The 12,193-nt window shown below is 36.8% G+C and overlaps 1 protein-coding gene across 9 annotated transcripts in view; it reads right to left on the minus strand.

Annotated features, from left to right (window-relative positions):
- The window catches only part of KDM6A (lysine demethylase 6A), a 179,300-nt gene that overhangs the window by 57,156 nt on the left and 109,951 nt on the right, over positions 1-12,193 (minus strand). The gene's annotated exons all lie outside the window — the stretch shown is intronic.

Genomic DNA, 12,193 nt, shown 5'->3' on the forward strand with positions numbered 1-12,193 from the left:
TCTTTAAAGAATTAGCTCATGTTAAGTCTTATACAATACTGATATTTCAGCATATTTTAAAAAATCAACTGAAAGATGAAAGTGCATTACTGAATGTTCCTCTAACTCTAGACAGTTATGGTTAATAGGCCATGTTTCAGAGTATCTAACACCAATAAAACATTCAATACAACAAAGTATCATTAAAACATGACCTTGGAGTACTTCAAGTTGAAACCAAAGGATGTGAAATAGCATCACAACTATTCAGTAGAAACTTTATTTCAAATTTTGATCTTTCCCTAGGCTAATGATATGTGACATAATACTCTCTTGTAATGCTGGGCAGCAGTATTGAGCCACAGCTCACAGTCAGTTACAAGATTATGAGGGTAAACAATCGATACCCTTCCAACCATTCTGTATCCATACAACCATTTTATTTTTCACCTCACTTCAGTATTTAATAAGTTACATGACATACTCAACAACAACAACAAAAATAGGACCTTTAAGAATTTGTCAAATCTTAATAGTTACAAAAGCCAATGAAATCTAAGTTTAAAAGATACAATCACTGGTATATAATATATCCTATGAAAAAACTATAATACATACATGATTTTAAAGACAAACTCCTCATAACTATTGTCTAATGATGTTTATAATATTTAAGATTCCATGGGCAAAACTCTAAATGAAACCATTTACCCACAGTTCTTACCCCAAAAGTACTAATACGACTGAAACCCATTATTGCTACAGTCCGAAAGCTGAACACAACTCCTCCCCATCCCTCCAAAAGGGGGAAAGTCAACAAGAGAAAACTTCATAAATATTATTTTTAGAAAACACTTGGCAGAACAATGGATTAAAGTGGCTTTCATTCATATCACTGATAGGACATAGCTGGCTGAGCAAACAAACCTTTCTCCCCCCAAAAAGTAGAGACATAAAACTAGCTGTGTGAGCCTCAGGCAAATCACTTGAACAATGATTCAACATCCATACAACAGATGTAATGCCTGATCTTTCTATCTAGAGTTCTTCTTAGGATTAAATGAGATAAAGAGCTATGGAAATGAGGAGCTCTATGAATACAGTATGTCAGCACGGGGAAGAATTGCAAGAACGTCCATTGAGATTAATAGTTATTACATAAACTTTTATTCATCAGGTATATGACTTCCCTTTAAACATTAACCTGATCTGAAAAAATAAATTAGTTAGTGAAGGATAATGATCAGTTATTCAACTCAGTTCCTTCAACTGGTAAGTATTTGTTGAATACCTAACACATAACAGAAATTGCTGGGACTACAGGCAAGAATACAGATATGAGAACAAAACTTATTGTACTGTGTACAATAACAATATTGTACACAGTTATTTCCTAGAAGCAGACAAGCTTAGGGTACTAGCAGATTGGGCAGAAAATGCAGAGACAAGCAGACAACTTCACAAAGACCTTCCTAAACCATGTTAAAAGACTGCAGACTATATCCTAAGACAATGGGCTACCACTGAAATGAGTTCAAGCAATATAATCAAATTTATATTTTAGGAAGATCACTTTCTGGAATTACCTCAACAAATGCTAAAAGATACTTCCAAACACTAGTAATAATGATAATATTAATAATAATAAACCATCATACCTGAAAAACTGGATGGAGTATACTGAGAAACCAAGTTTTATTTCTACCTCATACTATATACAAAACTGGCACCCACATTAAAGACCTAAATATGAAATGCATTAGTATATAACTAAAAGAAGAAAATGGATAATATTTCCTTGAGATGGGAAAAAATTTATTCGACTTGGCAAAAACCACATAGATCAGGAGGAGGAAGGATCTGACTTGAAACACATAAGGAGAAAAATAGGCAATGGACATAAAAACCAACATGTAAAAGGTGAAAAACATGTAAAGTATAAACCTTGAGAAATCAGAAAATGCAAATTTAAATGAAATACTAGCTTCTACCAATTAGACTGGCAAACATAAAGTTGGGTAGTTCTTAGCATTGTGGGGATATAAAGGGAAATACTCATGCCTTGCTGAAGGGGATTTACTCATGGAACTAGGTGTGTAAATATGCTACAATCTAAACATCTCATTCTTGGGATATATCTATACACCAAAGGAACCTTCCCTAAATGGTACTATTTGTAGTATCCAGGAGATGGACAACTAGGTCTATCTCACTAGGTGAGTGGAAATGTAAAATATGATGGATGTTTACAGTAGAACATTAAGTAGCGATCAAAAGTAGTATACAAAAGCAACACGAGTTTATACGTAAAGGTATTTAGTAAAGTTTTGCCTCTGGTAATGCTGTAGTAACATTTCACAGACAGCATTAAATTCTGGATAAAATACAAAGGTCAACTATCTATCAGAAAGCACTGAAAAGAAAACAAAATTAGGCAAAACCAGAGAAGTTAAGACTTAGAGGAATGGAATGGCACTGGTTCAGTAACCCCATTTTTCCAGGATGTTGACCTGAAGGCAGGCCCCAACTTGTATCTGATTGGCTAGACCTCAAACAGAAATCAGCAATCTTACCAGCTTGAAAAATAAGAGGGAAGACTTTGAAGCTATCACAAGAGCTAAAAGTCAGTGAAGAAGAAACAATCCCAGAAAAGAGAGAGAGAGAATATCAACTTCTGCAATTAAACTGCTCAAATTCCTGGTTGACCACTGAACTACACAGGAACACAACAGACATCCAGCAGCCTAAAAGAACTAAAGAGAGATTTAGCTGCTGTCCACCACAGGGATGGCAAAGTTTAGTAGTGTGACTTGAGAAAAGTTAAAACTGCCTAATAAAACAAAAAATCAATTTCAGAAAAATATAACAAAGTCACTCTTCACACAACACATTATTCATGATACCCAGGATAAAATTACCAGGATTGTAAGAATCAGGAAATTTTTACTCATGTTCAAAAGAAAAAGAAATCAATGAAAATCAGCCATGAAATGACTCAGATGTTGCAATTTGCAAATAATTTAAAAGCAGCTATTTTAAAGAAGTTCACAAATGAAAAAGAAAACAACCAATAAGGAATGGACAAAAAAAGCCAAAGCACAGAAAAATAAAAGACAAACAAAAGGAAATTCTCGAACTGAAAAATACAAATTTGAAATTTAAAAAAAAGAAAAAAGTCACTGAAGGACTGACTAGCAGATTTAAGACTTTAGAAAAATCAACAAATTTGAAAAGAGGCTGGCAGAAAGTATCCAGACTGAAGCAAAACAGACAAAAGAGAAGGAAAAAAAAAAAAGAGCCATCCAAGATGTACAAGACAATAACAAAATATCTACCATACCCATAACAGGAGTCCAAGAAGGGCAGAAAGAATGGGGCAGAGAAAATATGGACAATATAATGGCTGAGAACTTTTCAGAATGGATGAAATTAAATCCCATATCTAAAAGACCAGGAAAAACACTGGTAAAACTAGAAAGGAAAAACCAATACCTAAGTACATCATAGTCAGATACTTAAGAACCAAATGTAAAAAGAACCCTGAAAACAGCCAGAGAAAAACCACAAAATACAAAGGATACGACAAGAATGATAGTCAACTTTATGTAATCATATCAGTAATCAAATTAAATATAAATGGACTAGATATTCAAACAAAGAACAATAGAGACCGACAGAACAGATTACAAAAGTGAAAGAAAGCCATAAACATAAGAACTGTAAGATTTGCACTTTTTCCTATAAGGACTCAAATAGACTGAAATAAAAGGGTGGAAAACACACGATGTAAACTCTAAATATTAGAAAGCTGAAGTGATTACATTCAGATCACATTAAGAAGGCTTCAAGACAGAGCACTGCCAGAGATAAAGAGGAATATCTCATAGTGATAAAGGACGTATCAGGATGACATAACAACAACGCTTTTAAAAAAATGAGAAGACTGACAGATTTAATGCTGATAAAATACTATTTGTCTATAAAGTTTATTCCAATTTCACCAACTGTCCCACTTTTCTGGTCCAGGATCTAATTCAAAGTCCCACACTGTGTTCAGTTAGCGTGTGTCTTCACCATCTGCTAACCTGACACTCAGTCTCTGACTTTTCATTACCTTGATATTTCAAGTACTAGCTCATTATTTTGAAGAATGTACCTTTCAAACTAGTAAGTACCTTGTGGAAAGATATTCATCATTTCTCATACATTAATTAAAATTCCACAGGAAGAAAGAGGTGTCCCCTTTCCATTTATTTATTAAATTATTCATTTATAGCAATATGAGCTAATATATTTTATTCTGTACTGTACACCATTATGATGATTATTTGTTCCTAAACTTGTGTCCAATTTGGTGATTAGAAACCCTATTCCACTCAAGTTGGCGCCTGAATCTTTTCACACGCCTCATCATTTTTTGAGCGCTCCCTTACTTTTTGGCAGGACTTCCCTGGTGGCTCAGACGGTAAAGCGTCTGTCTACAATGTGAGAGACCTGGGTTTGATCCCTGGGTTGGGAAGATTCCTTGGAGAAGGAAATGGCAACCCACTCCAGTACTCTTGCCTTGAAAATCCCGTGGACAGAGGAGCTTGGTGCAGGCTACTATCCATGGGGTCGCAAAGAGTCAGGCACGACTGAGCAACTTCACTTTCACCTACTTTTTGGCACCATGAAATATTCCAGGGCTCATCTTGTAGGTTCCCTCCCTAAGCTCTGGAATCACACACTTCTCCCCAAGAACTCTTGATTTCTTTTACTGAAGAATCAAACTTAGAAACAAAGATCTGGATGCTAGAACATTCACTGCTGTGGAGGGGGGCACTCACAGCAAACAGAGCTGGGAAATATATTAATGTATACACAACACATACATACATACTCTTCCATTGTATCTATCTCTACTCAACTCTTAATTTCCGTAAATAACCGTATGTTTAGTTTTTACTCCACTTCCAATCCAATAATACAGAGTTCAGTCTAGCCTTTCTTCTTCTTACCTGTATGTTCTCTGACAGTGAAAACCTAGTCCTCATTATTCACAATACATTTACTTAGGGATAAGCAATATCCTTATTGCCAAATTCAAATTCCCTACTGAAGAAAGTAGGGAAAACCACTAGACCATTCAGTTCAGTTGTTCAGTTGTGTCTGACTCTTTTCGACCCCATGAAGGCAGCATGCCTGGCCTCCCTGACAATCACCAACTCTCGGAGTCCACCCCCTTACGACTATACAGTGGAAGTGACAAGTATATTCAAGGGATTATATCTGGTAGACAGAGTGCCTGAAGAACTATGGACTTGAGGTTCAAGACGCTGTACAAGAGGCAGTGATCAAGACCACTCCCAAGAAAAAGAAATGCAAAAAGGCCAAACAGTTGTCTGAGGAGGCCTTACAAAATAGCTGAGAAAAGAAGGGAAAGCAGAAAAGGAAAGATATACCCATTTGAATGCAGAGTTCCAAAGAATAGCAAGGAGAGATAAGAAAGCCTTCCTCAGTAATCAATGAAAAGAAATAGAGGAAAATAATAGAATGGGAAAGACTAGAGATCTCTTCAAGAAAATTAGAGATACCAAGGGAACATTTCATGCAAAGATGGGCACAATACAGGGCAGATTTGGTATGAACCTAATAGAAGCAGAAAACATTAAGAAGAGGTGGCAAGAATACACAGAAAAACTATACAAAAAAGATCTTCATGACCCACATGACCCAGATAACAACAATGGTGTGATTACTCACCTAGAGCCAGACACCCTGGAATGCCAAGTCAAGTGGGCCTTAGGAAGCAACAATATGAACGAAGCTAGTGGAGGTGATGGAATTCCAGTTGAGCTATTTAAAATCCTAAAAGATGATGCTGGGAAAGTGCTGCACTCAATATGTCAGCAAATTTGGAAAACTCAGCAGTGGCCACAGGACTGGAAAAAGTCAGTTTTCATTCCAATCCCAAAGAAAGGCAATGCCAAAGAATGCTCAAACTACCACACAATTACACTCATCTCACATGCTAGCAAAATGATGCTCAAAACTCTCCAAGCCAGGCTTCAACAGTATGTGAACCGTGAACTTCCAGATGTTCAAGCTGGATTTAGAAAAGGCAGAGGAACCAGGGATCAAATTGCCAATATCCATTGGATCATCGAAAAAGCAAGAGAGTTCCAGAAAAACATCTATTTCTGCTTTATTGACTATGCCAAAGCCTTTGACTGTGTGCAGCACAACAAACTCTGGAAAATTCTTCAAGAGATGGGCATACCAGACCATCTGACCTGCCTCCTGAGAAATCTGTACGCAGGTCAAGAAGCAACAGTTAGAATTGGATATGGAACAACAGACTGGTTCCAAATCAGGAAAGAAGTACATCAAGGCTGTATATTGTCACCCTGCTTAATTTAACTTATATGCAGAGTACATCATGTGAAATGCTGGGCTGCAGGAAGCACAAGCTGGAATCAAGACTGCTGGGAGAAATATCAATAACCTTAGATATGCAGAAGACACCACCCTTACGGCAAAAAGCAAAGAACTAAAGAGTCTTTTGATGGCATAAAAGAGGAGACTGAAGAAGTTGGCTTAAAGATCAACATTCAGAAAACTAAGATCATGGCATCCGGTCCCATCACTTCATGGCAAACAGATGGGGAAACAATGGAAACAGTGAGAGACTTTATTTTGGGGGGCTCCAAAATCCCTAAAGATGGTGACTGCAGGCATGAAATTAAAAGACGCTTGCTCCTTAGAAGAAACGCTATGACCAATCTAGACAGCATATTAAAAATCAGAGACATTACTTTGCCAACAAAGGTCTAATCAAAACTATGGTTTTCCAGTCATCATGTGTGGATGTGAGAGTTGGACTATAAAGAAAGCTGAGAGCCAAAGAATTAATGCTTTTGAACTGTGGTGTTGGAGAAGACTCTTGAGAGTCCCTTGGACAGAAAGGAGATCCAACCAGTCAATCCTAAGGGAAATCAGTCCTGATGCTGAAGCTATACTTTGGCCACCGGATGTGAAGAACTGACTCATTTGAAAAGACCCTGATGTTGGGCAAGATTGAAGGCGGGAGGAGAAGGGGACGACAGAGAATGAGATGGTTGGATGGCATTACCGACCTGATGGACATGAGTCTGAGTAAGTTCCAAGAGTTGGTGATGGATAGGGAAGCCTGGAGTGCTACAGTCCATGGGGTCGCAAAGAGTTGGACATGAATGAGCAACTGAACTGAACTGAATATTTACATAAAAGTTACAGAATTTCTATCCATATCCCTGTGAGAAAGTAACTGTAGTGGAAGATTTGTTTACAGTTCTTTTGTCTCTAGCATCTATGATGATGATTTGCTTTTACCTTTAGCTCTATTATTACAAAGCATGATATTAACATATTTCCTAATATTCAATCAACTTTGTATTCTCTGAATGAATACCACTTGCTCATAGTGTATTTGTTTCATGAGGTAATAGATTGTTTGCTAATATTTTATTTAGTATTTTTATACCAACATTCATCAGTGATAACAGTGTGTACATTCATTCTTTTTTGTAGTGTATCAGGTTTAAGTGTCAATGTTATATATACTTTCATCAAAAATGAATGAGGGAAAACAGTGTCAAAGTTCTTCAGAAATTTTAACAGAATTACCATATAACTCAGTAATTCTACTTCTGAGTCTATATCCAAAAAAAGGAAGAAAAAATGAAAGCTGGAACAAAAACAGATATTTGCACACTCATGTTCATAGCAACAATATTCATAACAGCCAAAAGCTGGAAATCAACTGACAGATGAATGGATAAACCAAATGTGGTGTATACATACAATGAAATATTACTCAGCCTTAAAAAGGAATGGAATTCTGGCACATGCTATAGTATACACAAACCTTAAAGACATTATGCTAAGCGAAATAAGCCAGACACAAAAAGACAAATACTGTACCATTCCACTTACATGAGGTACCTAGAATAGTCAAAACTCATAGAGACAAAAAGTGGAATAGTGGTTGCTAGGGGCTGTAGGGAGGGAGGAATGAGGAATTATTCTTTATTGGGTTCAGAGGTTCAGCTTGGGAAGATGATGAAGTTTTAGAGAAGGACAATGGAGACAGTTGCACAATAAAGTGAATGTACTTAATACCATTGAACAAATGGTTAAAATGGGAAAATTTATGTCATGTATATTTCACAATAAAATAAAAAAGACATCAAAGAACTATGGTCATATAAGTGATTTTTAGAATCAGACTTTTGTTTCTATTATATCTCAAAAATACACAACAGAATCAGTAAGTGCAGAAAGGACTTTATGATCAAATACATGTCTCTCAAGGTCAGACAGAAAGCTATTTATAAGCCCCCGACTATTCTGTTCAAAAAAAGGAGAAAGAAATTAGAAAGTTTTTCTCCTTTTCTAATGTTCTGGAACAATCTACAGAGTACTAGAATTATCTGGTCTTTGAAGGTTTGGTAGAATTCCCCTGTAAAACCAACTGGGCATGGTACTTTCTGCATGGCATTACTTTTCTCTTTTTATGAAAAATGGCTTTTTATAACTTTTCTAACTCTAATGAGGTTAATTTTGCTAGTCTGTACTTCCCTGGGAAACAGTCTACTTCATTTAAGTTTTGAAATCCATCCACATAGAGGTCTGCTAAGTAGTCTCATATGATTATTCTAATTTCTTCTGTACCCATGGTCATCTTATTTTGTGTATCTGTGGTTTATCTCGTTTATCCACTTAATCAAGTTAGTCTGTGATTTATCTATTATTAATTTTTTCTAGAATAAAAAGATTTTGACTTCATTTAATTAGATCTACCATTTTTCTCTTTGAATACCATTAATTCCTTTAAAAAAAAAATCTTTCTTCCTCACAATATTGTTTTCCTTACATTGATTTTTGTTTTGTTAACACATTTCCTTACACCAAACTAACTTTGAATTCATGGAATAAACCCTAGGCAATCAGGACATACTTACTGCACCTTTAAACTTGAGCTTAAATTTTTCTTTCTTTAGAATTTTTGGATTCCTATAATATGAAAAAATGAAACCAGTCTATAGTGTGTCAGGAATAACTATGGCTGGATAGTTAGAAGGCAAGGTTAACAATGAAACTAGTAATTCTTACGAACAGTGTTATTCATTATAACATTATTTATAACTGTCTCTCACAGGAGAATACTTATATTAGTTACACTACATCTCTGCAAAGGGATGTCATGTAAATCAACACGTATTAATAGGGAATGATTTCCAAAATATAATACTAAGTTTAAAAAATAAACCAATTTAAACAAGATCAAGAGAGAACATACATAATGGGCTATTATTTCAATAAATATGTTCAAACATACATATAGATTTGCTTATATATACAAGTTTCTCTGGAAGGATATAAAAACACTGATAATGGTAGTTGGTAGCTTTTGGCAGGAGAAGGCAATGGCAACCCACTCCAGTACTCCTGCCTAGAAAATGGACAGAGGAAATGAAAATGCTCCTCCTGCCATGGACAGAGGAGCCTGGTGGGCTGCAGTCCATGGGGTCACTAAGGGTCGGGCACGACTGAGCGACTTCACTCTCACTTTTCACTTTCATGCATTGGAGGAGGAAACGGCAACCCACTCCAGTGTTCTTGCCTGGAGAATCCCAGGGACAGCGGGGCCTGGTGGGCTGCCGTCTATGGGGTCACACAGAGTTGGACACGACTGAAGCGACTTAGCAGCAGCAGCTTTTAGCAGGGGACTAGATGGCCAGGGAAAAAGAGTGAGAAGGATACTTCACTGTGTATTCTTTCAGGCACTTTCATTTTGGATTATCTATTCAAAACTAAGTAACACTAATAACAAAATTAAAAGGGAGAAATCCTTTACCTTTAAGTTTATTTAGAATTTAGATGGTGACCTATTCATTTCATAAATAATCAAGAAAAATAAATGAAAGCCATTAATACTATTAGGAAAAAATGGTACTGTGGGGGGAGGGGGTCCTCAGCTAATAAAATGAGAAAGATAAATTAAATAAATGATATAAATATCTAAGAGTAAATCATAATAATTAAAAGATGTTTGTTCCTTGGAAGGAAAGCTATGAAAAATGTAGACAGTGTAATTAAAAGCAGAGACCTCACTTTGCCAACAAAGGTCCGTATAGTAAAAACTTTGGTTTTTCCAGTAGCCATGTACAGATGTGTGAGAGCTGGACCATAATGAAATCTGGCACCGAAAAATTGATGCTTTCAAACTGTGGTGCTTCAGAGTCCCTTGGACTGCAAGGAGACCAAATCAGTCCATCCTAAAGGAAATCAACCCTGAATATTATTGGAAGGACTGATGCTGAAGCAGAAGCCCCAATACTTGGACCACCTGATGTGAAGAGCTGACTCACTGGAAAAGACCCTAATGCTGGGAAAGATTGAAGGAAAGAGGAAAAGGGGGCAACCAGAGGATGAGATGGTTGGATGGCATCACCAACTCAATGGACACAAGTTTGCGCAAACTCCAAGAGATGGTGAAGGACAGGGAAGCCTGGTGTGCTGCAGTCCTTGGTGTCACAGAGAGTCCGATACAACTTAGTGACTAAACAACGACAAGGATGAAAACAAGTGTCTGTCTACAGATGGGATTGAGAAAATGTGGTATATAATTACAATGGAATGGTATTTCACCCTTAAAAATAGAAGGAAATCTTGTCATTTGTGACAGCGTGGATAAACCTGGAGGGAATTATGGTAAGTGAAAAAAACCAGACAATGAAAGATAAATGCTATACAGTATCACTTCTGTGTGCATTCTTTTTAAAAAGCGGTGAGGTGGGGGCTTGATCTTCTAGAAGAGGGGATATGCAAGGGTCGACAGGAAGTGAGAGAAGAAAAAGGAAGAGGTCGGTAAAAGGATACAAACTTTTATTTATAAGATAAATAAGGTCTGAGGATCAAACATATAATATGATGACTACTGCTGATAACAATGTATTGTACAAGTGAAGTTTGTGAAGAGAACTAAAATGTTCTCAATGCTCCACTTTGAAGACGTGAGGTGACGGGTGTGTTAATAATTCAGTGGGGGGAAATCATACATATATCAAATCATCACATTGTACACCTCAGATAGGTAGGTAAGTCTTTTTGTTTTCCTTAATTTTTCACCTGAAAATAAAAATCCTTGTTATAAGTACTGAAGTGAAGAAGATTTTTCAATCCTTTCATATGCTTATAGTGTCAGCTTCTTATCATCTAATAATTACATACTCTGCCTAGCACGCATTTTTTCGATTTGTTTTGTTTAATCTTAATGGGCACTAAAATTTATCAAATGAAAGAATCAGTGGGGAAAGGGCCCTGTCCCCACATTACCTTCATAAAATTCAAAACAATACCAACAGACAACCTACCAGAAACAATGAAAACCAGAGGACAATGGAATGTAAATTTTAAAGTGGTCATACAAAATAATAAAATAGAATTCCATCTCCAGCCAAAAAACACTCATTAAAAAGAATGGTTAGATAACATCTGTTTTACCTAATCACTAAGAGCTATGAAAGCTGGGGGAAAAAAATCAGAGCCCATCTTTTAGAAGGCAGCAGAGATCTCCTGAGGCAATGAAAGCAGGAGCTAATACTCCAGAGAAAGAACTTTGGAGAAACAGCTTATGTCTATAGCTGCTTTGACCCTGGGGCCTTGACTGATTCAGCAGTTGACAAGGAGGCAGTGATTAGCAACGGCAGGTAAAGACTCTGCTCCACAACATGCACAAGATTCTCAAATGCACCCTCTCAAGCTGGATGAAATCCCTAGATCAGTAGAGTATCCAAACTTGAGTGTGCATCAATTCTGACTCAGTAGACACAGACACACCTGTGTGCATGTACGCAAGGAGGGTGGGGGGAGAAACCACAGCAGAAGGAGGCGTCCAGCAATCAGATGTTAATTTTTTTTTTAGACCACCTCATGGTGGCTCTGAAACAAAACAGACCTTAGAAATTATCTAGAAATATAACAGTACTTTATTTTCCTAAAAAGCTGTTATAAACTGGGTAAACTATGATTATAGCAGGAAACGGCAACCCACTCCAGTATTTTTGTCTGGAAAATCCCATGGACAGAGGAGCCTGGTGGGCTACAGTCCATGGCGTTACAAAGAATCGGACATGACTGAGCAAAGCACAACAGCAGCAAACTATGACTACCTAATATTTAGCCTCATACC

The sequence above is a fragment of the Bos indicus genome, chromosome X, assembly GCF_029378745.1.
Source record: "Bos indicus isolate NIAB-ARS_2022 breed Sahiwal x Tharparkar chromosome X, NIAB-ARS_B.indTharparkar_mat_pri_1.0, whole genome shotgun sequence".
Classification (NCBI taxonomy): Eukaryota; Metazoa; Chordata; class Mammalia; order Artiodactyla; family Bovidae; genus Bos; species Bos indicus.